Source organism: Enhydra lutris, unplaced genomic scaffold, assembly GCF_002288905.1.
Source record: "Enhydra lutris kenyoni isolate GAN:26980312 unplaced genomic scaffold, ASM228890v2 scaffoldscaffold72, whole genome shotgun sequence".
Taxonomy (NCBI): domain Eukaryota; kingdom Metazoa; phylum Chordata; class Mammalia; order Carnivora; family Mustelidae; genus Enhydra; species Enhydra lutris.
The window spans coordinates 3,506,811-3,529,161 of NW_019154156.1; the positions used below are offsets into that span (position 1 = coordinate 3,506,811).

At 41.1% G+C, this 22,351-nt stretch overlaps 1 protein-coding gene across 2 annotated transcripts in view; it reads left to right on the forward strand.

Annotated features, from left to right (window-relative positions):
* Positions 1 to 4,358: 4,358 nt before the first annotated feature.
* The window catches only part of LOC111159967 (Ras association domain family member 8), a 129,222-nt gene continuing 111,229 nt past the window's right edge, over positions 4,359 to 22,351 (forward strand). The window contains exon 1 of one of the 2 annotated variants that reach the window (XM_022522685.1): positions 4,359 to 4,415. The gene's annotated coding sequence lies outside the window, so the exon portion shown is untranslated. The remainder of the gene's footprint in view (positions 4,416 to 22,351) is intronic. The other variant, XM_022522687.1, reaches the window with a different exon arrangement.

The window sequence follows — 22,351 nt, forward strand, 5'->3', positions numbered from 1 at the left end:
TTATGAAATGAAATTTTTCGCTAGGCATGAAATCAGATTTCTATTACTAAGAGAGAAGGGAAGAAAGGAAATAGGATAGGCAACTAGCATTATCTGCCTCATTTTCTTTTTTAGCATATGTTTCCTCAGATGAACTATGAGGTCATAGAAGGCTGAAATTATGTCATATTAATTTTTGTAATCTCAGAACCTAGCACAATACCATAGTTTATTGTTTTTTTAAATGTTTATTAGTTAAAGACTAGATCAAAGACAAGTATGACCGGTGAGTAAGTGGCATTAGTTCGTTCCATTTATATTGTCACTCATTCACTTAATTATTATTTCAACTAATATTAATTGAGCTCCCAGTCTGAGCCAGGTCCTCTATCAAGCAGTGATATTTACAGTGATAAACACAACATAGTCCCTGGCTTTACGAAGCAGGTGGAGGTAAAGCTAGAGGAGGATGGGGATGGCTCTAAAAGTAACAGGCAATTTCCAGGTTACGGGGTAAGAGAATGAGAAGTGGTCCTGAGACACTGTTTGAGAGGTAATGAAGCTGTAAGTAGTCTGGGTGAGCACAGAGTGGTGAAAGAAGTAGAGAAAAAGAAGGAAAGATAGAGGGCTAGGTAATAAAGTCACTTATGTTATAGTCATAAGTCCATAATTTATCTCTGCCAATACACATACCTATTTCTTGTGAGAAAATGTTTGTTTCTCCCTTAGACTTCCTCATGAAAGAATTTCCCAACACTTTGCTCTTGATGGATCTGACCCACTGATAAACTTCTTGGCTGGCCTGAACTGTAGTCACAACTGTGTTCCATGGACCTTCTCCAAGCATGAAGAAACCGTCTTCCCAGCATCCCATCTTACAGGATGATGTTCCCTGGTGGACCAGTTTGGGAAATTTTGGTCTAGACACGTATTTCTCAAACTTGGCAATATGACTCCACTGGACACCATAAAAAAGAGTTGCTGGGGATTTCCAGAAAAAGAGGCTGATCCCCAGAAACTGCACATGTGAACCTGGTCTTCTTAGTGTGTTAACACCTTGGATTTCAGTTCTATGAGTCACCAGATGGGTATAGGTTTAGTGGAACTAACAGCACACCACTTCAGCAATCCTGCAGTCAAATAAGTTGTCCCTATGATGATTTGACTAGTAATTCAAACACTGTCATCTCTTCCCAGAAGTAATCCAATTCAGTTCAGTTTGTGACATATACATATACAGCTAGAAATGCACCTACATCAATTTCGATTTTCTTTGCCTACGTTAGAGAAAAAGATAGGCCCTAACCATGAAGCAGAGATCACAAGAAGAGAGATCTGAAGATGATATGCTATTGGCCTTAAAGATGCAGGAAGAGGCCACAAGCCAAGGAAAGCATGTAGCATAGAAGATAGAAAAAGCAGAGATGGATTCTCCCCCAGAGGCTCCAGATGGGACACAGCCCACACCTTGATTTTAGAATTTCTGACTTCCAGAACTGTAAAATCACACATTCTTGGTTCTAGCTACCAAGGCTGTGGTAACTATTCACAGTTAGCAATGGGAAAGTAATACCGAAAGTAATACCGATAGTAATATACCTCCAGATGCTATCCCTCTACCCCCTCATTCCCACAGCACTCTACATTAAGACCCTCTCTTGGGATTCTCTTCTCTTCTCTTCTCAATCTATCCTCTCAAACTGTTTTCCTGAAAATCAAATCTGATTATGTCACAGGGCTTGAAATACATGAATACTCACTAATTCTAGTTAGGTTACTTCTGAGAATATAATTAGAAACCAGAAATAAGGGTTGTTTATAAATCCTGTCAAGGACATTTGGTGTGATCTCAGGAAGGCTTAACAGAGATGTGATTACAGCTAAGAAAGCTGAAAACAAATTGCACTATACACTGGAGAAAGAATGCATTAACCATGGGGGGTTGAGGCAGAGAAGAGATTTTTCTGGGTTTATTCGGGACTGGACAGAGGTAAATTCACTGACTTTGGCAGCCATCAGGAGACACATTCTGGATTGGAGGTGGGGATACCTTACCAGGTACCTGGATCCTAGTAAGTGCTTATCCTAAACAGAGGTCACGGGTATACTATCATAGTAAATTTCATCCTGATTTAAATTCTAGTCATGAAAACTGGTTGCCATAAGTCAGTCCACTGTTCACCTCTGGACACACTATAAAACTGAGGTCAAGACCCTCCCTACTGGTGACCAACCGAAACTACTAGATCGAGGTTCTTCTACTTCCCACTGTCTCCTCAGAAAGTTAAAAGATATGTTCTTCCGTAAGATCCTGAATCCTAGTTTAACAATAGCCACACTCCTGCCATCCATCACTCAAGACCTGTTTGAGGGTCCCTATTTCAAGACCTCCACAAAAGAGGGATGACTATCAACAACAACAGCAACAACGAAAAAAGGGAGGAAAGTTCTAAGAAGGAAGGGGAGGTCAAAATTGGCAAATGCCACAACAGGCATGACAAAATGGGGATTAAATTTTTCCATTAGATTTGGCAATTAGGTGGGTGACTGATGTTGTTCAGTGGAGTGAAAGGTTGACAAGGGAATGAGCGCTTAGGCAATGTTAACATTAAGGCTGGAAAAGTCCTCTGAGAAGAGGATCCATGCCCTACAGAATCACCTTAAATAAAATTCCCCTCAGGTTTTGCATTTGAATCATAGAGAACTCTTCTTGTCCCCAAATCCTCCAAACCTTAATCAGCCACATTTGAGTCCTACTATCCCACTCTCTCTCCTTAGTTCACCTCGAACTTAAAGGAACTAATGAGCTGTGCAATAACTAAAGGTCAAAAAACAAGAGGAAGAAACAAAAGGCTCACAAACACAAACTCAAATCAAAACAAATCAGGCCCTCAGTAAGCTGAGCTGTAACAAGTTGTGCTTCAAATTTACTATCCCTGTTTTGATTAAAAAAAAAAAAACAAACAAAACAGTGTCTGGAGAATTAAAAGGGGTATTTTATAAGTGGGTTTTTTGGTGTGTGTTTTTTTGTTTTTGCTTTTTTTTTTTTGGTATCTCATCCATTATCTTCACTCCATCTCCCCCCAAATTAATAGCTGTTGCTGTGTGTGAGCACAAGCCTGGACCAAAAACCCAATTTTGTCCAGTGGGTAGAGTAATTGCGTTCCATTAAAAAAAAAAAAAAAAAAAAAAAAAGAAAGAAAGAAAAAAAAGATGGAATAGGGAGAACAACATACATATCTGCATTTTCGGATGAAAGCACTGGTTTTCTTTCTCGACTGCTCGCTGTATTTAATGGGGGGAGGGGAGGACAATTTTCTGAATCTGAGCCCATTTCTTTCTAAACTTGGTTACTCACGTCTGATTCATTCGCTGTGTGTTTCCTCTCCTGTCTCTGTCACTGCCTGCTGCTGAGAAGGGGGTCGCTGAATCACTGCCACTCCAGATGAAAAGCAATTCAAACCCAGTTCTTGGGGGGATGGAAGGGCTTTTTTTTTTCTTTCCTTCTTTTCCTTTCTTAAGCGTCTGCAGAAAAAAAGCCTCCTACTTTCCGGGATGACTGTAGAGGGCAGTTTTACAAGTCTCACCCCGGGCTATGGAAGACTGGGCTCCGGTGAGAGTCGGGAGGCACCGGTCACCTCACCATTTCGGGCTTTCCGGTCCACAGGCCTCGGCGGTCTGGGGCGTGTGCTGGAACGCGCGGCGGCGGGGCAGTGCTAGGGGCTCCGGGGGGAGCTCGGCCCCGTCGGCCCGAGCGGCCTGGCCCGTTCCCCGCCGCTTTAAAAGCTCCCACAATGCAGCGCTGGCGTCCCAGTTCCGTTACAATGTCTCTCAGGGCGCCGGCGAACCGGCGAGGCGCGGGCGGGGAAGCCGGGGAGCCGCGGATGTAACCCGAGCGCCTGGCCGAGGGGGGCGCCCCCGCGCCGCTCCTCTCGCGCGCTCTGCCCGCGGCCCGGCGAAGGGGCGGAGCCGCCCGGCCGCCTGAGCCCGGCCCGGCCCCCAGTCCGGCCCCTAGCCCAGAGGCACCGGCCGCGGGAGCGAGCCGGACGCCAACTCCGACGTCCCGCGCAGCGCCGGTCGCCGCGCTCCTCGCTGAGCCTCGCTGGACCGCCCGCGGCAGCGGCGGCGGCGCTGGGGGCGGCTCCTGCGGGCGGCGCGGCCCCTGCCCGCGCGCTAGCACCCCGCGGCAGCCCCACCGGGGGCGGCCACACTCACCTAGCGCCGGCCGGGAGGTGCGCGGAGAGGGCGCGCCGGGAGCCAGGGCCTCCCGCCAGTGCGGGGCGCGGGGCCCGCCGAGTGCGGCGGAGGCAGGCGCGCCGCGCGGTGCGGCCAGGACAGGCGCTGGGCGGCCGCCGAGCTCCGGACGCCGGCACGTCCCCAGCGCCCCGGCCGGCCCCGCCGGGCGGCCTGCGGGGGCGGCGCAGTTGCGAAACTGAGTAAGTATTAACTTTACTCGGCCGCCGCGATTTCTGGGCAGCGCCTGCCACCCCTCCCTCCTCCTCCTGGAGCCTTCGGGCTCCCCCTTCCCCGCCCCCTCGCCCCTCTGTCTACACCTTGGGTTTCTTCGCCGGTTCTGCCCTCTGGCCGCGGGCTCCCTGTTCCTCCGGTTCACCTTTCTCCCTGTTGTGTTCGCCTTTGCGCGTTCTCCCCGCCGCACACACGCGCCTCTGATTGAGAAGTGCAGGCTTGTGCCCTGCTTCTCGGTTTCCTCCCAGTGTCCTTGGCAGGGGAGTTTAGAGGCCACTTTTGTTGGCCAGGGAAACGCATGTATGGCTTCTTTAGCATTTTTCTCTCCAAATGGAAATCGGATGCTCGCTGCCCGGATGGCCGTTTGGTGAACGCTTACTTTCTCCTCTGAAAACACGGTTGGTTTTTAGGTTTTAAAATTGTGTGAACGCTTAACTATCATCCTTGGTCCCTGTTTCCCCTTGCCGCCAACCCGTCTGGGGAGGGGAGTCCAAAACAGGGGACTTTCAAAGTAATTCCGTTTTGCAGACTAGAAACTTTGCGAGGGTACATCGCGGAAAGCCTAATAAGCTTCAACCTGAAGGGACGTGAGCTTTGAATGTGGGTCCTTGTGCGGCACTGGAGCCTACAAGCCGAGTACCTGGGTTCGTAATCGAGTGTTGCGTTGTTATTTTAGCATCGTAGAGCCGCCTGGTGTTGCTAAACCACTACTTTTTCAGCATCAGATGGCATCTTGAGCAGTGCAAGCGTTGAATGTAATTACGGGTCAGTATTGCCCCTGATCTTCAGGGATTTAGAAGGGAAATAGATGCAGGGCACATTTCCTAGCTGACTTAAACCCATCAGGCTAGCTGTGTCAGTACATCAAAGCCTTGCATTAAAAAAAAAAAAAAAAAAAAATCTTCCACCCTGGTAACAGCGAGGAGGAACATTTACGGATTTTCCAGTATGATGTGGCTCAGCAATTCTTCATTAGATCTGTTGTGTCGCCAGAAAGGACCTTTAAATATGTATAGAGCCCTGCTTTTTTGCCATTGGATTAACCCCTCATTCTGGTAGAAGGCCTCAGGTAGATCCCCCGCCCCCCCTCCTTTTTTTAAAAAAAGTCTTTCATCTTTGGGTTGCCAGGAGTTGGCCATCCTGTTCTGAAGGAATAGAAAATGGGGAGCTTTCTTAATGGATTTTCAGCAACCTGCCCTTTGCCTGGGTGAGGCAGTAGGGAATGCCTGCCAGACCTCTGCAGGGAGAGGTGCCAGGTGGGCACAAGAATCCGGAGGAAGGACACAGTAGTACTATCATTTTGGAGGGTGGTGTGTGTGCGTGTTTATCTTTCAATGGGCATACTAATGCTACTTTTTAAAATTTTATCTCCATGACAAACTCTCCCCAAACCATGAAAGCTCCCTATATCCCACTTTAAGAAGCCTGAATGTAATTTGATGATTATGTTGAAGGATCAGACCTACCAAAATATAATTTGTAATGTAGGTGATGAAACCTTTCAAAAATCTCCCCTTTCCTCATTTTCCTCCCTTTTAAGAGCCTCAAGCTGGTACTTTCAGTAATAGACACAGTTGTTAGTAATACATTGAGTTCTTTCTAGGTTCATTAATCAAGCCTAATTTCTGGGCTTCGGTAGCTGAGAGGGACATCAGCCCAGAGAGTGAGAAAATCATGAGACTCTGCAGATAGGAAAGGCATTTCAGTTTGCTAAAGTGTCATTGTGCTATAGGGAAAAGCTTTTAAAAAGAAAAGGATATTTAGGTTGTTTTTAGCATGCATGTTTGCTGAATTTGGCATTTGGTGGAGATATTTGGGAATTGCAGATATTAAATTCTACACAATGGTGGTATAATTTCCTTTTTGCCTAACATTTTGTTCTTTTAAAATTTTGATTTTTTAAAAAAGATTTTATTTATTTATTTAACAGAGAGAGAGAGACAGTGAGAGAGGGAACACAAGCAAGGGGAGAGAGAGAGGAAGAATTCTCGTAGGCTTCCCGCTGAGCAGAGAGCCTGATGCAGGACTCGATCCCAGGACCCTGGGATCATGACTTGAGCCGAAGGCAGAAGCTTAACGACTGAGCCACCCAGGCGCCCCAAGATTTTGATTTTTTAAGGGGAATCTCAGTTCTTAGCTTTTGTAGCCTTCCATACTGGCTTACATTAATTCTTGACTTGAACACCTTAGCTGTTTTTGAGAAGTAGTTGTTCAGAATTTATTGCTCAGTTGATCTATCTTATGTTGATATATGTATGTCTTGAGAGTAGAAATGTTGTTTGCTGCTGGGTATTGCTGCTTTTTTCATTATGGTTCATTCTGGACATGGTGGCTTTGCTCCTTTACTGTAAAACATTGAGGTCGTGGATATCTTGCTGGTGTTCAAAACATTGCAGAACTCTGCAGATAGAAGTGGATTGGGATTGGGAGTGGTATAGGAAAACATTATGCGTTATAAATCTGAGAATTTGGATTTAAAAAATAATGTATCACCTATTTACTCTTCTTGGGCGCTAGCTTGCTCCAACCCTAAGTAGATTTCAAAATGCAAAGTGCAGAAGTAGTTCCTAAGAACTGGGTATAGTGGAAAGAAAGCTTACCTCACAGCCAGCCAACCAGACTTGGGTGGCAAATGTGACTTTGTCACTTTGAACTGAATGAGTTCAACATGCTACTTCAACATCATGATCTACAGTTTGCTTTCTGTAAAATGGGGATACTGCTACTAAAAGGGATGCTGTGACAAGTAGAATATCTAATATAACATCTGGTACATCGTAGCCAATAAATGGCATTGTCTCACACTCCTTCAGAACTGAGCTCTTGATTACCCAACCTTTCAAACAGTTTCTCCTCTGTTTTCCATCTCATCCATCTAACAGGTGGCTCAGGCCAGAAGGCTGGAGTTTATCCTTCATTCTCTCTTCTGCCCTTTCACTGCTTCCCCCCAACCCACCAGTTTGTAAAAAAATCCTTATTTACTCTTATGGAAAAATCTCTTTCAAATCTGTCTGATTTTCAGTCTCCAATATGCTTCCATTCGGCTTGAAGCCATCATTATCTTTCTCCATTGCCTTCTGCACATATACTGTACCCCTTCCAGTTCCTTTTCCCACCAGCAACCTAAAAAGAAAACAAGTCACTTGATATTTAAAGTCTTCAAAGCTCTTAGGAAACACATTTATTTCTCCAGATAAAATATGAAATTTTCAACATACCTGTAAGGTCCTGCATGATTTGACCAGTGCCCCCTCCCATCTTCATCCTTTGTAAGCCACATTGTCCAGTCCTCCAGCAGGGCTCTTGCTCATGCTATTGGTTTCTATTTTAGGACCATCTCCTTGAGTAAATTTGTCATCCTTGGGTATAAATTCATGTATCATCTTTATAAATGTCTTATCACCCTTATCATCGTGTAACTTAGAATCCCTTTATCTTCTCCCTCATAGAGCAATCACCTTTCCTTTTTAATGTTTGCCATAACTTATAACTATGTATTATTCAACTACTTAATGTTTCTCTCTTGCCCTCTAGGGCAGAAATAATGCCTGGTTTATTTGCTAGTCTATACTCCGTGCCTAGTGCATTTAGTAGGTGCTCAATAAATGGCTATTAGTATAATGAATAAAATAATAACATTAGTTTTGTCATTATATCTTGATTGCCATCTTTATTGCTGTTCAGTCTGCTTTTCATAACAAAAGCCAGACTGACACTCTCCTATTTTTCCTCCTTGCTGGTGTTATGTATAATATGAAATAGCCTTTGCAGATACCAGGTAAAATTAATGCACCTGGGCTCTCTGGAACATTCAGATAATAAATTGAGACACCTTTTAACTAGTGTTACCCTTGTGATTTTCTTTTGTAGATAATCCTTTTTCTGAGTACATCATTAAAGTAATTATGGTTTTTTTTTTCATCAGCACAGGATTACTGAAAGAAAAAAATCTTACTATGTCATATTATTTTACATGTGTCATATGATAATACATTAGTCATCAGCTGTTGATCACTCAGTGCCACACTTCAAAGGGAGGTAGAGAAAACTAGTAGAGAAATGAGCATTATAGTTCTAAGGATGTTAAGTACTGTCCAGTTGTTGATGTGACTTGCATAAATAACTAGGTATCATTCGAACACTTAGTTAAGGTAGCAGAGTGGTTGTTTAAAAATTGGAGCCACCTAGAGGCCTGGAAATTCTTTTTCCTTCTTTAACTAAAGCATTCCTCCTTTTAGCCAAAAAAGTCTCATGACTTTCCAAGGCCAAGGAAGGCTTAAACCTTGTTTGAGTGTTTTGTCATGTGGTTAGTCTTTACAGATTATTAGTTTGATGCACTATAGCCCTGAACTATTTATGTTCTTCTTATTTCTAGTCTCTAATTCTTACATAATCATGCACGTTTTCTTTTGACTTGTTTCTTAGGGCTTGAGTTTCCTTTTCGAATTTTCCCTTTTACCCTTAGAGTATAATTCCAGTTCCTTTCTAGTTTTGTATTTTGTATGTAATAAGGTACACAGAGAATTTAGGAGTCAGTTCTAGTTCTTTCATGATTTATTTGTTTGCACTTAACCTCTGGGTTTCTCCTGAATGTTATGCCTCATAAGTGGTCTGGACTCTGAGTTTTTGTCAGCGAAAAGCTGGATGCCCTTGGGTTTGGAGAGCAGGGAAGATTAAAAAAGCATTTTTAAGTCCTTATTATGTGCCAAGCTCTGGGCTAAGTTCTTTCACAAGAGAAGAATGAGTAGTTCACCTGATGAAAATCATAAAAAGGAACCTTCAGCTTTTCATGTGTTTGCTTTACTCAAGGAAATGGTTCTTGTTGTTCCACTGTTTACCCACCCTTTATTTTCTAGTTGGGAAGGTATGGCAAGATAGAGAAGCCCTCCCTAGCCCATCCCATTACCTTAGCTTTTTATTTGTTTAGACCTGATTTTACTTGTATAAAAGTATTGGCAGTGGGGCCCAGGAGGGGCATGACCTTTGATTTGTCTTTGAGGTAGGTCTCTTTGCCCCAGGACATTGGTACCCTGAGTAGCTACCACTGTGGAGGAGAAAAAAGTTATGGTTTAAAACCCCAGTTATTTTTTCTCTCATGTATACATGCTTACTTGGTTACTTTTGGTGACCTTGAACAAGTTGCCTGGGGCTTTATAGCACCAATAATATCTATTACCTATTTATTTCACAGCCTTGCTATAGGATTTAGAAGTCTTATTTTTGGCAATTTTTTTTTGCCACATTCAAATATATCCCAAAGCTCATTATAATTAACTCCAATGCTGTCCAAATTTTATGCATCAAGAAAAATATTTTCTTACTCAGTAGCATGTGTTTTAACTCTTTGTTTTATTTGATAAGAAATCAGATATAAGTACAGGTTGTAACAAGAGGAGAATTGTGATGATTTTCTATCAGGTTTTATTTATGTGGGTGATATATTTTGTCACTTGTTAACTGTCATTGGCCCCTAGCTAAATCATGTTTGTCTTTAATTATAATAATTTTATTATTGGAAAGTCACTTAAAATTAAGTTATTCTTCAGAAAGAAGCTCATATATTGAAAAAATTATAGTTTTCTTTCTAGATAGGTATTGGGCAGAAAAGCAAAATATCACTGTAATTTTTGCTTAAGATACTTGAATAGATTTGTGATCTCTGAAACCCCATAGAAATACTACTGAAAGATAGATTGGGAATAATTTGCAGTGTTTGATGTAAAATTTGGTCATTTCTGAAGCAAGTTCTTTTTTTTTTTTTTTTTAAGATTTTGTTTATTTATTTGAGAGAGAGCGAGTAAGAGAGAGCATGAGAGGGTAGAAGGTCAGAGGGAGAAGCAGACTCCCCGCGGACCTGGGAGCCTGAAAAGGGACTTGATCTGGGAGCATGACCTGAGCTGAAGGCAGTTGCTTAATTGACTGAGCCACCCAGGCGCCCCTCTGAAGCATATTCTAATACTTGATGCCATTAGATGTCAGGAAACCTAAAATAGTTTACTTGTGCTGTATTTTTCTTTCTTTTTGTATATAATGATTTCCTCCTTTGCTATTTCTTTTTTTTTTTTATCTCTACTGAAAAGAACTGAGGTAAACAGCTACTGACATGCAATGAACTGCACATATTTAAGTGTACAGTTGTATAAGCTTTCAACCTACATATATAAATATGAAATCATCACCACAGACAAGATAGTGAATATATACATATCCCCCCCAAATTTCTCCATTCCCATTTGCAATCCCTTGCCTGTCCATTATCCTCTCTCCCCAGAAGCTTTGCTTTCTGCAGGGTAGTTTGCATTTTCTACAATTTAAATGAATGGAATCATGTAGTATATAGTCTTTTTTAAGTCTGGCTTCTTTCACTCAGAATAATTATTTGGAGATGCATTCATGTTGATATATCCAGCAATAGTTCATTTCTTCTCATTGCTGAATAGTGTTCCACTGTATGGATATATAACAATTTATGTATGTATGTACCTGTTGATAGACATTTGGGTTGTTCCTAATTTTTGTCTCTTAAAAACTGCTGTGAAATTTGTGTATCATCCTTGTGTGGCCATGTGCCTTCATTAGTCTTGGGTAAGAACCTAGGAGTAGAATGGCTGGTAGATGTATGTGTAGCTTTTTCAGAAACTGCCAAATTGCTTCCGAAGTGATTATTTCATTTTACTCTCCTACCAGCAGTTTATAAGCATGCTAATTCCTTCAGATTCTTACCAACACTTAGTATTATTAGTCTTTTTTTTTTCATTTTTTATTAGACTTTTTAATTGTAGTCATTAACAGTATTTCATTTTGATTTAATTTGCATTTCCTTAATGACCAATGGTGTTGAGCATCTTTTGATGTATTTTTTGCTATCTTCATATCTTCTTTGGTGGTCTGTTCCAGTCTTTTGCTCACATTTTTATTAGGTTGATTGTTTTCTTATTATTGAATTTTGAGAGTTCTTTATGTATTTTGGACAAGTCCTTTTTCAGATATATGCTTTGTAAAGATTTTCTTCCAGTCTGTGGCTTGTCCTTTCATTTTCACAATGACTTTGAAGTAGGAGTTTTTTTATTTTGATGAATTCCAACTTATGATTTTCTTCTCTTATATTATGGTTTTGGTGTCCTTTTTAAGAAAACTTTTGCCTAAGCTAAGGTCAAAGAAATTTTCTTCTAGAAATTTTCTGGTTTTCTTCTAGAAATTTTATAGTGTTAGCTTTTATGTTGGAGTCTATGATCTACTTTAAGTTATGTTTTTTAAAATAGACTTTATTTTTTAGAGCAATTTTAGGTTTGAAGCAAAACTGAGTGGGAGGTACAAAGATTTCCCATATGCTTCCTGACCCCACATCTGTATCCCCTCCTCCATTATCAACATTCCCCAGAATGGTACATTTGTTGCAGTTGAAGCTACTTTGACACATCATTATCACCCAAAGTCCATGGTTTACCTTAGGGCTCACTCTTGGTGTTCTAAGTCCTATATGTTTGGGGAAATGTATAATGACACATATCCATCATGGCATCATAGAGTATTTGCACTGCCCTAAAAAATCCTCTGTGCTCTGCCTATTCATCTCTCCCCCTCAGCTAACGCCAGGCAACCACTAATGTTTTTACTATCTCTGTAGTGTTTCCTTCTCCGAATGTCATAGAGTTGGAATCATATGGTATGTAGCCTTTTCAGATTGGCTCTTTACTTACTAATATGCATTTATGTTTCCTCCATGTTTTTCCATAGCTTGATAGCTCATTTTAGCCCTGAATAATATGCCGCTGTCTGGATATACCACAGTTTGTCCATTCACATACTGAAGGACATGTCTGCTTCCAAGTTTTGGCAATTATGAATAAAGCTGCAATAACCATTCATGCGCAGGTTTCAGTGTGGACATAAGTATTCAACTCCTTTGGATAAATACAAAGGAGCTAGTTGCAGGGTCATATGGTAAGAGTATGTTTAGTTTTATAAGAAGTCGCCACACTGTCTTCCAAAGGACTTTTCCAAAGAGTACCATTTTTCATTCCCACCAGCAATGAATGAGAGTTCCTTTTCCTTGACATTTGGTGTTGTCAGTGTTTTGTATTTTGACTGTTCTAAAAGGTGTGTAGTGATATCTTGTTGTTTTAACTTATATTTCCCTGATGACATATGATGTGGTGCATCTTTTCATATGCTTATTTGCCCTATATCTTTGGCAAGGTGTCTGTTAAGGTGTTTGGCCTGTTGATTTAATATTTTGTATTGAGTAAGTTTTGAACTGAAGTTCATTTTTTGCATATGGAAATCTAATTTTTAAAAAGACTATTCTTTAACTACTGAATTGCCTTTGCATCATTGTGGAAAATGGGTTGTCTGTTGTATCTCTTTATATTTTATCCGTTGACATTCACAGCTGGATAACACAAACTAAAGAAAAAGCAGCTAAATCATATACTTGATAATGAATGTGTTTTTGTCATGTTTAATCAAATTTCTAGTTTTATGTTTAATCAAAATTCTAGTTTCCTTACTGTAGCCTTTTCTACTCAAGCATTTCTTCTTCTCTCTTTCTCTTTTTGTAATTTGCTGTGTATCATAGTAGTAAAGTCTGGTGGTTGGGGTACATGCATAACTTAACCCTTTAAATTTTAATTATCTTTACTGTTAGTGAAAATTATTTCTGTTTTCTCTCTTTGAAAGTGTCCCATACCAGATCACATCTTCCATTTTAATTTTTCTAGTTTTGATGATCTGTCTCTTGTAATAGTGAGTGATGACATGTGGTATATATTGGAAAGAGTGCCCAGTTCAGTAAAGCCTGGCTGGACCTGGGTAGCCTTGGAGTCTTACAGTAGTTATAAAGCTTGGAGTAGTTATAAAGCTTACCCCTTCTCAAGTTTCCTTTAAATGGGGTTACTCATTAATCACTAAGGGCTGTTTTGGAATAAAAGTGATGTTTGTAGATGTCCATATATGGAAATGAATGCGTATGAAATGTCTCAGTGAGGGGTTAGTGCCTTTCCCCTTACCGACTCCAGTAAGCTGTGAATACTCCTTCTGTCTGAACTAGGAGTCTGAAGCGACCCCAGTGCTCTTTGCAGAGGACAGATGCTCTGCAGTCTGTCTAGGCTGATGGTTTCTGAAGAGAATGTGGTCACTGTAGATCATCCAAGTGTGGGAGAAGAGCCTTTGCTAGTTAACATGGGTGATCGTCCTCACCCCTCACAGTCTGGAGTTGTCTATCTGCTAGGACGTTCACCATTGGTACTCCTTTCTCTCTATTGAATTTCAGTCTCCTCTTCCCTTCTCTCCTCACCCTCAACCTGGAAAGGATATGCTCAGGTCTCTCTTGACATTGCTGCTCCTTCTAGCTGTCTCCTTTCTTAGCCGACTTATTACAGGAGTTGTCTGTGCTTAATACTTCTACTGCATTACCTACCAACTCACTCCCCAGGCAGGCACCATTTCTTGGAAACATTTCTTGCCAAAGGCACCAATTTCTTAATTGCCAAAATCAATGAAAACTTGTTACCTGTAATAGAACAGAAGCTTTTTGTAGTATGTTTACACTGTTGAGCCATCTCCTTCTGTCTTCAGACTTCTTGGCTTCCTTGTCAACACTCTTTCTTGTTGTTGTTCATTCATTCATTCAGAAATGAACTGCATGACCTTCCATGCAGGGAGCTCTAACAGAGAACGAAACACACAAAACTGCCCTCCTAGAAAGTACATTCTATTGGAGGAAGTTAGATAATGAATGAGTAATTTCACCTGCTTTAGAGGATGACACATGAATCAGAGGGGGAAAATGTAACAAGTTGGAGAAATTGAAAATGATGGGGATGGGAGTAGAGGTGTTGTTTGATATTAGATGGGCAGCAAGTCCTTACTAATGAGAACACATTGGAGTAGAGAACTTAATAAAGTGAAGGAAATAAACTCTGCAGCTAGCTGGAGGAAGAACACTCAGAGGAGAGAGTGCATACAGGTAAACGCACATATCATAGCTGCCAGACCAGTGAGGCTGGGAGTAGGGGGAGGGCAGGGGGTAGGAGCAGGAGACAAGGTAGAGGAGGTGGGGGCCCCGTATACCAGGCACTTACGGGCTATGATAAGGAACTTGGTTTTTACTCTTGAGTGAGAAGACAGTTGAGGATCTTGAACAGAGGAATGAATGAGTTGGAGTGTAGCATGGAATGGTAGGCAAGAGCGTGAACTGTGGAACCAGCGGCCTAAATTAAAATCCTAGCCCTACACTTACTGGCTCTGTGACCTTGTAGTAGTTTGTAACGTCTCTGTGCCTTGTCGGTAAAGTGGGAATAGGAATGATATCCATCTCACAGTGTTGTTATGAGGATGAAATGAATTAATATTTGTAAAAAATAGCGTGGCAAATAGTATTATAAAAATACTTATGAAATACAATTAGTAAAGTGAAGAAGTTTGCTTTGCTGCCATGGGGAAGGGACTTGTCAAGAGGAATTAAGAACAGAAGTGAAAAGCCAAGACCTGGAAACAACCTGAGTGTCCATCAGTCGATGAATGAATAAAGAAAATGTAGCATATACATGCAATGGAATATGATTAGCCAGAAGAGAGGAAACCTTGCCATTTGTGACAACATGGACAGATCTTGAAAGCATTATGCTAATTGAAATAAACATAGAAAGGCAAATACTGTATGATCCTGTATACATGGGCAATCTAAAAACAAAACACCCAACTGATAGGTACAGAGAACAGACTGGTGGTTGCCAGAGGTGGGGAGTGGGGGTGTTGAAATGGGTGAAGGGGGTCAAAAGGTACAAACTTGTGGGTACAAGGCACATACACCAGGCAATATAATATGCCTGGTGTAATATGCCATGGTGACTTAATAAAAAGAAAGAAAGAAAGAAAGAAAAAAAGAAGTGGGGAGACCAGTTAGGAGATGATTGCAGGACTTCACTCAAGGTGTGGCTTAGTTGAGATGCTAGTGGTAGAGGTTGGGAAAGGGTCACATCATGGGTATCTTTTGGAAATGAGAATGACTTATTGGCTGAGGAGTAGATCCACTTTTCATCCCATCTCTGATCTTTCTTGCTCAGTCTTCTTTGCTGTTTCCTTCTCTCCCTTTTGACCAGGAGTTCTCAAACAGGGTGCTAGTATTTGGATATATGTGGGAGCCTTTTTCGGCTGTCCACAGAGCCTAGGCTGTGTTCAGTGGACCGGGCTGGGCCTGGACGCTCAGCATTCTTCACGGTGAAGACATGTCCTGCGCAATTTGCCAGTAGCATCATTGTTGAGAAATGCTGCTTTAGACCTTCTTCCCAACTTCTTCCCCTAGTCCCCAGGCCTAGGATTTCATAACCTATGGTCCTCCGTTGGTATCAGGGGACCTGTAAACTGCCTGGTGTTTTTTCCAAAATGTTAGTGTACATTTTGGTTGGGGTGGGGGAGGTGAGAATTTTCATCAGGTTCTCAAAAGTGTCCATATCTTAAAAATGTAAGAACTCTTGTCTGAGTGGTCTCACCCACTTTTATTGTTTTTATTCTAGCCTATGTAGTGATGGACTTTCAAATCGTTCCTATAGTGTTCTATGCTACGACTTCTAGACCCTTCTCTGCTGAACCATGCAGCAATCCCTTGGGATCAACATGTCTCCTAACTTGTTGTCTTCTTCCTGTATTTCCCACCTGGGTTTGTGGCACCATCATCCACTTTGTTCTTAATCTTGCCTTTCCTGTGCCACCTCACCTTGACTAATTCATCTAGTTCTTCTGATTTTACCTCCTGGACAGCTGAGGAAATTTTTCCCATTTCTCCTTCATTCACTACTCTAATTGAGCATCTCTCATTTAGGTTGTTGGTCACTTCACTGGTCTTTCCACCTGAAACCCAGCATCCACATGTCAGCAGATGAGTGCTTGGACACAGAAATCTCACTGTGTCACCAACTTGCTTAACAACTAAGCTCTGTCAATGCCTGCAGGGTTGAATTCAGATTCTTGTTATAGCATACAAGACTTGTGAAATCTGGTGCTTGTCCCTTGTCCTGGACTGGCCAGGTGGCTGTCTGGCTTCCCTGCTTGGCTGCCCTCCAGCTCTCCTCCCTCACCTGTCCTTCCATGCTAGCCTATAGCAGGATTAAATTAGTAAGCTGTTTTATGCATTGATGCTGCAACATCTAAATATGCTATTTGATCCCATGAAAAAATGGTTCGACCTCTCTCTTACCCATACTCGATAGCTTTAAAACCCAGCCTGGCTATCCTTTCTTCCTGAAGGAGGTACTCACTCCCTTAGAAGGCTATCTTACTTTCTTTATATACCATATGCATGCCTGTTTCTCTTTCTTTGCATTGTAAGTTCAGAAGCTCTCTCTTTCAAACAGATGAGCTTTTGAGAGGCTCTTCTTAAGCTCATTTGTTCATATATTCAAAGTGACGAAGAAGACTTTAAGCTTGCAGTCACCCAGTGCAGTTCAAGGAGTGTAAGTTGGTTCTTTGAAGCTTTGTAACCAGTTATGCCCTTGCTGCTGGATGTTCAGTGGGGCATCTTTATCTAAAGTGGAGCAGCTTTGTCCACCTTAAAAATCTCTTGTGGTAAATGGCTCCTTCGTGGTCTCTTTGGAGCCCTGGGGAGCCCCTTAGTAACCCTTGGAATCCAACTTTCCTCCTTACCTCTGGAATTACAGGAGCCTCTGGGCTCAGTCTTGGCTGTGTTCACCCTTTCTTTTTCTTTTTTTTTTTTTTTTTTAAATATTTTATTTATTTATTTGACACAGAGAGAGAGAGAGAGAGAGATCACAAGTAGTCAGAGAGGCAGACAGAGAGAAAGGGGGGGAAGCAGGCTCCCTGCTGAGCAGAGAGCCCCATGCGGGGCTCGATCCCAGGACCCTGAGATCATGACCCGAGCCGAAGGCAGAGGCTTAACCCACTGAGCCACCCAGGCGCCCCGTGTTCACCCTTTCTGTTCTAGAACAATTTCCTGGCCTCCTGAACTAACATTGGGCCAAGTTTCCACCTTTAGCACTGTTCATCCTGTTGTACGTTCAAAATGGAAAAACTTCTAAAAATATGTCTTCTCTGTTCTGGTTGATTATTACTGCTGGGTTATAATAGGCATAGGTTAGCCTTTTTCACCCTCTGCTCCATTCGTCCTTTGCCCTTTAAGGTTCTTCCCAGTCTTCATTCCATATGTAAAAGGAAAAAAAGGGAAAATATTTTTCACCACTCTCAATAATTTATTAGTACTCCTTTTGTTTCTATCTTAATTTTGTGTCTTTTTTTATTAGCACATTAGACATGTACTTTTCCATTATCAGATAATGATAAGGTTAATAATACTTGTAAAATACTTCAAAACATATTTTAAATATAACAAACACATTCATCTACAAACTAATGAACTTGAAAGCACCCACCCAAGACAGAGTTTTCAGAGTTTGGCTCTGGGGCCAACATCTTGGCAGGTGTGATTTGAAAGCTTAGGAGTAGGGAAGTCAGGATGTGTTTCATGCCACGTTCCCTGCTAGATTGTGGGTCTCCTTGAAAGTGGGATCCCTATTTAATTATCCACCAACTATAAGCTCTTTGATGGCAGGAACTTTTCTGATTTTCCCTGGACTCTTGGCTCATGGCACTGTTACTTGTTGAATGAACTCACTATGCTAGCTATCAACTACCCTCAAGAAGAACCATGCTAAACTGCCTCTAAGCATTTAGTTGTGTGACTAAACAAAAAGTTTAAAGTGTAGACAACTAAAACATTCATGTTATGTGGATGACTGAGGTGATACTGAAATCTGGGTTGATAGGAATGGATATTTTACTTGGCTTTTGAAAACAACAAATCGTGAGTACTTAGCTTGTTCAAGAGTAAGATTTTGTAGAGGATACGTGGAGGGGTGATACAGTCTGTGGAAGCTTATTATTGAGAACTGAGGTTGCAGTAGATACATAATTACATATGGCAGAGTAAGTCATATGTAGTATTATACATATATTAAGCAGAGTATGAGGAGAAAGTAGCTAAATGACTTAAAGGGTAATGGTATTCACTAAAGCAATTTTTTAAAAAAGATTTTATTTATTTATTTTGAAGGAGAGATTATGTGAGTAGGGAGCGACAGAGCAAGAAAGAGAGAGAATCCCAAGCAGACTCCACGCTGAACACAGAGCCCCAGGCAGGGCTTGATCACATGATCCCGAGATCATGACCTGAGCCAAAACCAAGAGTTGGACACTTAACTGATGGAGCCACCCAGGCACCCCGCTAAGGCAATTTTGTAATAATTGGAAAAATTTAAAGGTTGTTTGCAAAGTACTGGTTAAGGAAATGAAGGCACAGGTTTCAGATAGATTATTATGTAGCTATTAAAAGTATTTATGTAGAATTTATAGTAATTTGGGTAAATGCATATGCTTTTTTGTTAGGTGAAATATCAGAATACAAACATATATACACAACTTTTTTTTTTTTTTAAAAAACAGGCATCCAGGAGGAAGAAGAGCACCAAGAAGAAAACACCAAAATATAAACATTGCATCTGACTTCAAGTATTTTATGTATGTGTGTATGTGTGTGTGTTTTATATACATACATACATACATATCCTAAATATGCACTGCACTGAATTCTCACACACCAAACATACCCATGCAACAAGTGCCCAGATTAAAAGATGGAACATTATCAGCATTCCCACAGGCCCCCTTGTGCTCAGTGACATTACATAATTTTCAGTGACATTACATAATTTTAACTGTTTCTGTTCCTTAGAATGATGGAATCGTACATGTACTCTCTTGTGTCTTAATTTCTCACAGTCAACAGATATGATTCACCCATTGTGTATAGTTCTTTGGATTGTTCATTATTATATAGTATGGATGACTTTTTGTCTTGCTCTTTTATGTTTTCCAAAATTTTCTATAATGAGCATGTATTTCATAATCAGAAAAAGATTACATTTAATTTTTAATTTTAAAGATTTTATTTATGAGAGAGAGTGTGTATGTGCGTGCACACAGGCAGGGGGAGAGGGAGAAGCAGGCTCCCCGCTGGGCCTGGGCTTATGACCTAAGCCGAAAGCAGATGCCTAACCAACTGAGCCACACAGGCACCCCTACATTTGTTTTTTTTTTAAAGATGCAAAGTCAAGTTTGTGCTTAGGTAAATTCAGTTACCCAGTTCAGCTGGACCACGGAACATGTGGAGGAGAACTGAGAAAATAAGTTGTGGCTGTTCAGAAGCACATGTGGTGCAGTGCAGTGTGAACTTAGCATCAAGAGAACCAGACTCTGTTTCGTCATTTAGTAGTCTTCGGACTGTGGACATATCCTTGAATTCTTTGATCTTCAGTTTGCTCATCCATTGGTCAACTAGGTATGATGATATCTTTCTTATAAACTAGGCATAACGATGAACTTGAGATAATCAGTCTGTGAGTCTGCTAGATGGTGATATCCTTCATTTAAAAATTGGGAGTGAGAGAGGATCGAAGTGCAGGAAGGGAGCTCATGTCCAGTTACCATTAATTTTCTCTATGAAGCGAGGGCTGAGAGTTATTTGTAAATGAAAGCACATGGCTTTGAGGTGGTGGTTTGCACAAAGCAGAGAAGCTTTGGGACAGGCAGTCCCTATGGGCTCAGGGAACTGAGCAGGGAGAGTGCAGCAGTGCTAAACCCAGCTTAGACTGGAACATATATGTGAATATAGTATGTGAGTTTTTCCTCCAGAAGATTATGTTTTGTTTGGGCTACTATTAAGGTGATTTTTTCCTGATTATAAACGGGAGGATGGAGGAGGTAAAAACAGAAAGAAAAAGGAAGAGGAGGAAAGCCCACTGACATGTGAGATATGCCGTGTCCTCTTTAAAGAGAATAGTGTTTTAAGGAAGCCTCTGATTTGAAATGTGTTCTAGAAGTCCACAGTGATTTGGAACTTAGAACATCTTTTTCCAAGGGTATTTACACTAAAGGGGAGATTAAGATTTTAATCTAGCCCACAAAGCTCTACAAAACAGAGAACTTTTACTAATATTATATTTTCTAGCTCTGAAACTCCTAAAATTCCTAGCAATTTTAACTATTTTAGGTCCTTCAGATAGAATAGGGCTTGATGTGTCAGCCTGGAACTGTATTCATGGATGGTATTGTTTCTGTGAGAGTAATACTCAGGTGCAGTGAAAATTTCTGAGAATGTACTCTGAGTTTGTCTAAGCACTAGGTTCTGAACCCAGTACTGGGAAGTTAGCTATTTGCAGATAAATGATGTTGGTATATTGGGCAGTGCCTTTACTCATCTTTGATCCATTCACGTAGTATCCATTGAGTCGCCTACAGGCTGGATTTGCAAAAACAGAAAACCAGTCTTATCTTCCAGATAGTTTGTATCTGGGCCAGGTATTTAAAGAAATAATTTTTGGAATGTAATCATGGATAAGATGGAGATGTGGATTCTTGGGGTGGGATTGGAAGTGTTTCTGGAAAGATGTTTCTAAGACTGCTTGATGAAATCAGGGAAGGTTTAAGAGGAAAATTCACTCTTGAACTAAGACTTGAGGATGAAAGGCATTATCTGGGAGGATACTCCATACAGATAAAATTGTAGACACCCTTTGGGAACAGTACATAAGGGAGAACATGGTCTGTTGGAGAACTACATATAGTTCTGATATCTCTAAAGTTAGATGTGGACAATGGAGTGGGGGGGAATGGCAGAAACCATGAGGAAATTGCCACCACCACCTCGCCCCACCCAGCCCCAGGGTTTGGGGTAGGATATCACATTGTCCTAAAGTTTATTTAGGTTTCTGTTTATAGCATGACTGTTTATGAGAAACACAGTTTTCTATTTCTGTCCTGAGTTAAGGTTTCTATTTATTTAGATTTTACACTAGGAGGAAATTTTGAGATTGCTTTAGAATTAACTGGGACTTAGATAGAGTACTACTGTTCAGTGTCTTCTAATATAGTGTATTCAGATCACCTTGTTTATATTCACTTCACAAACATTTATGAAGCACATGTTATATAGAAGGAATTATACTTGTTGTGGATGGTATTTTGAGGATTGGAAATGGCCCCTTTCAAGAAGCTTATAGTCTAGTTAGCAAAGGAAAATTTGAACTTTCAAAAGCCCTATTGTGGAAGTGAAGGTGATAGCAAAAGGAAAGAGGATGAACTTGTTACTTAGAACTATGGGGAGCAGAGAAGTCTATTTAGCAGACTGTGTGATCTAATCAAGGACTGAAAGACCAAAAGAAATATGACTGGTGGACAGTGGTGTAAAGGTGGGACAAGGTGATTGGGGAACTGGAAAGAGGCCACTCCAGCTGGAGGACCATGGTTGGGAGGTAATACAGTGTGTAGAGTCCCTGAATCTGGAGCATATTGCTGGGAGTAGAGAGAAATGAGGCTGAATATATGGCTGGGACCAGGTTTTGGGGTCTTACATGCTACACTAAGGAATTTGAACTTTATTCCAAGGCAATAAACTTTCAAGAACAAGTCTTCTACTGGTCTTCCTCTCAAACTCAGTCTGCCACTGTCTCTAGTTCTCCCTCCCATTTGCTAAGTTCAGAACAAGCCTAGTGTAATATACCTAGTCTTGATATCATGTGACAGGGATTCTTCTGGTTTTGTACAGATTACCAAGGAGATTGTGATTTTAGCCTAGAATTTTAGGATGTTTTCATAGCATCCCAATCCTTTGGTGTTGGTTCTCCTTATTTTAGATTTTTGCATTACACCAGTTTTTCAACTATTTTTGTGCCCACTATATAATTTGATTTTTGTTTTTGGAAATAATCAGATCAGACAGCTTATAGCTAGAGAAATCAGCTCAAAAAGCCTAAATGAATAGCCCAAGATCATTCAGTAGTGAGAGTTCAAGATGAAATTAGAAACTGACTTTATGACCCTGTTCGGTCCAGGATTC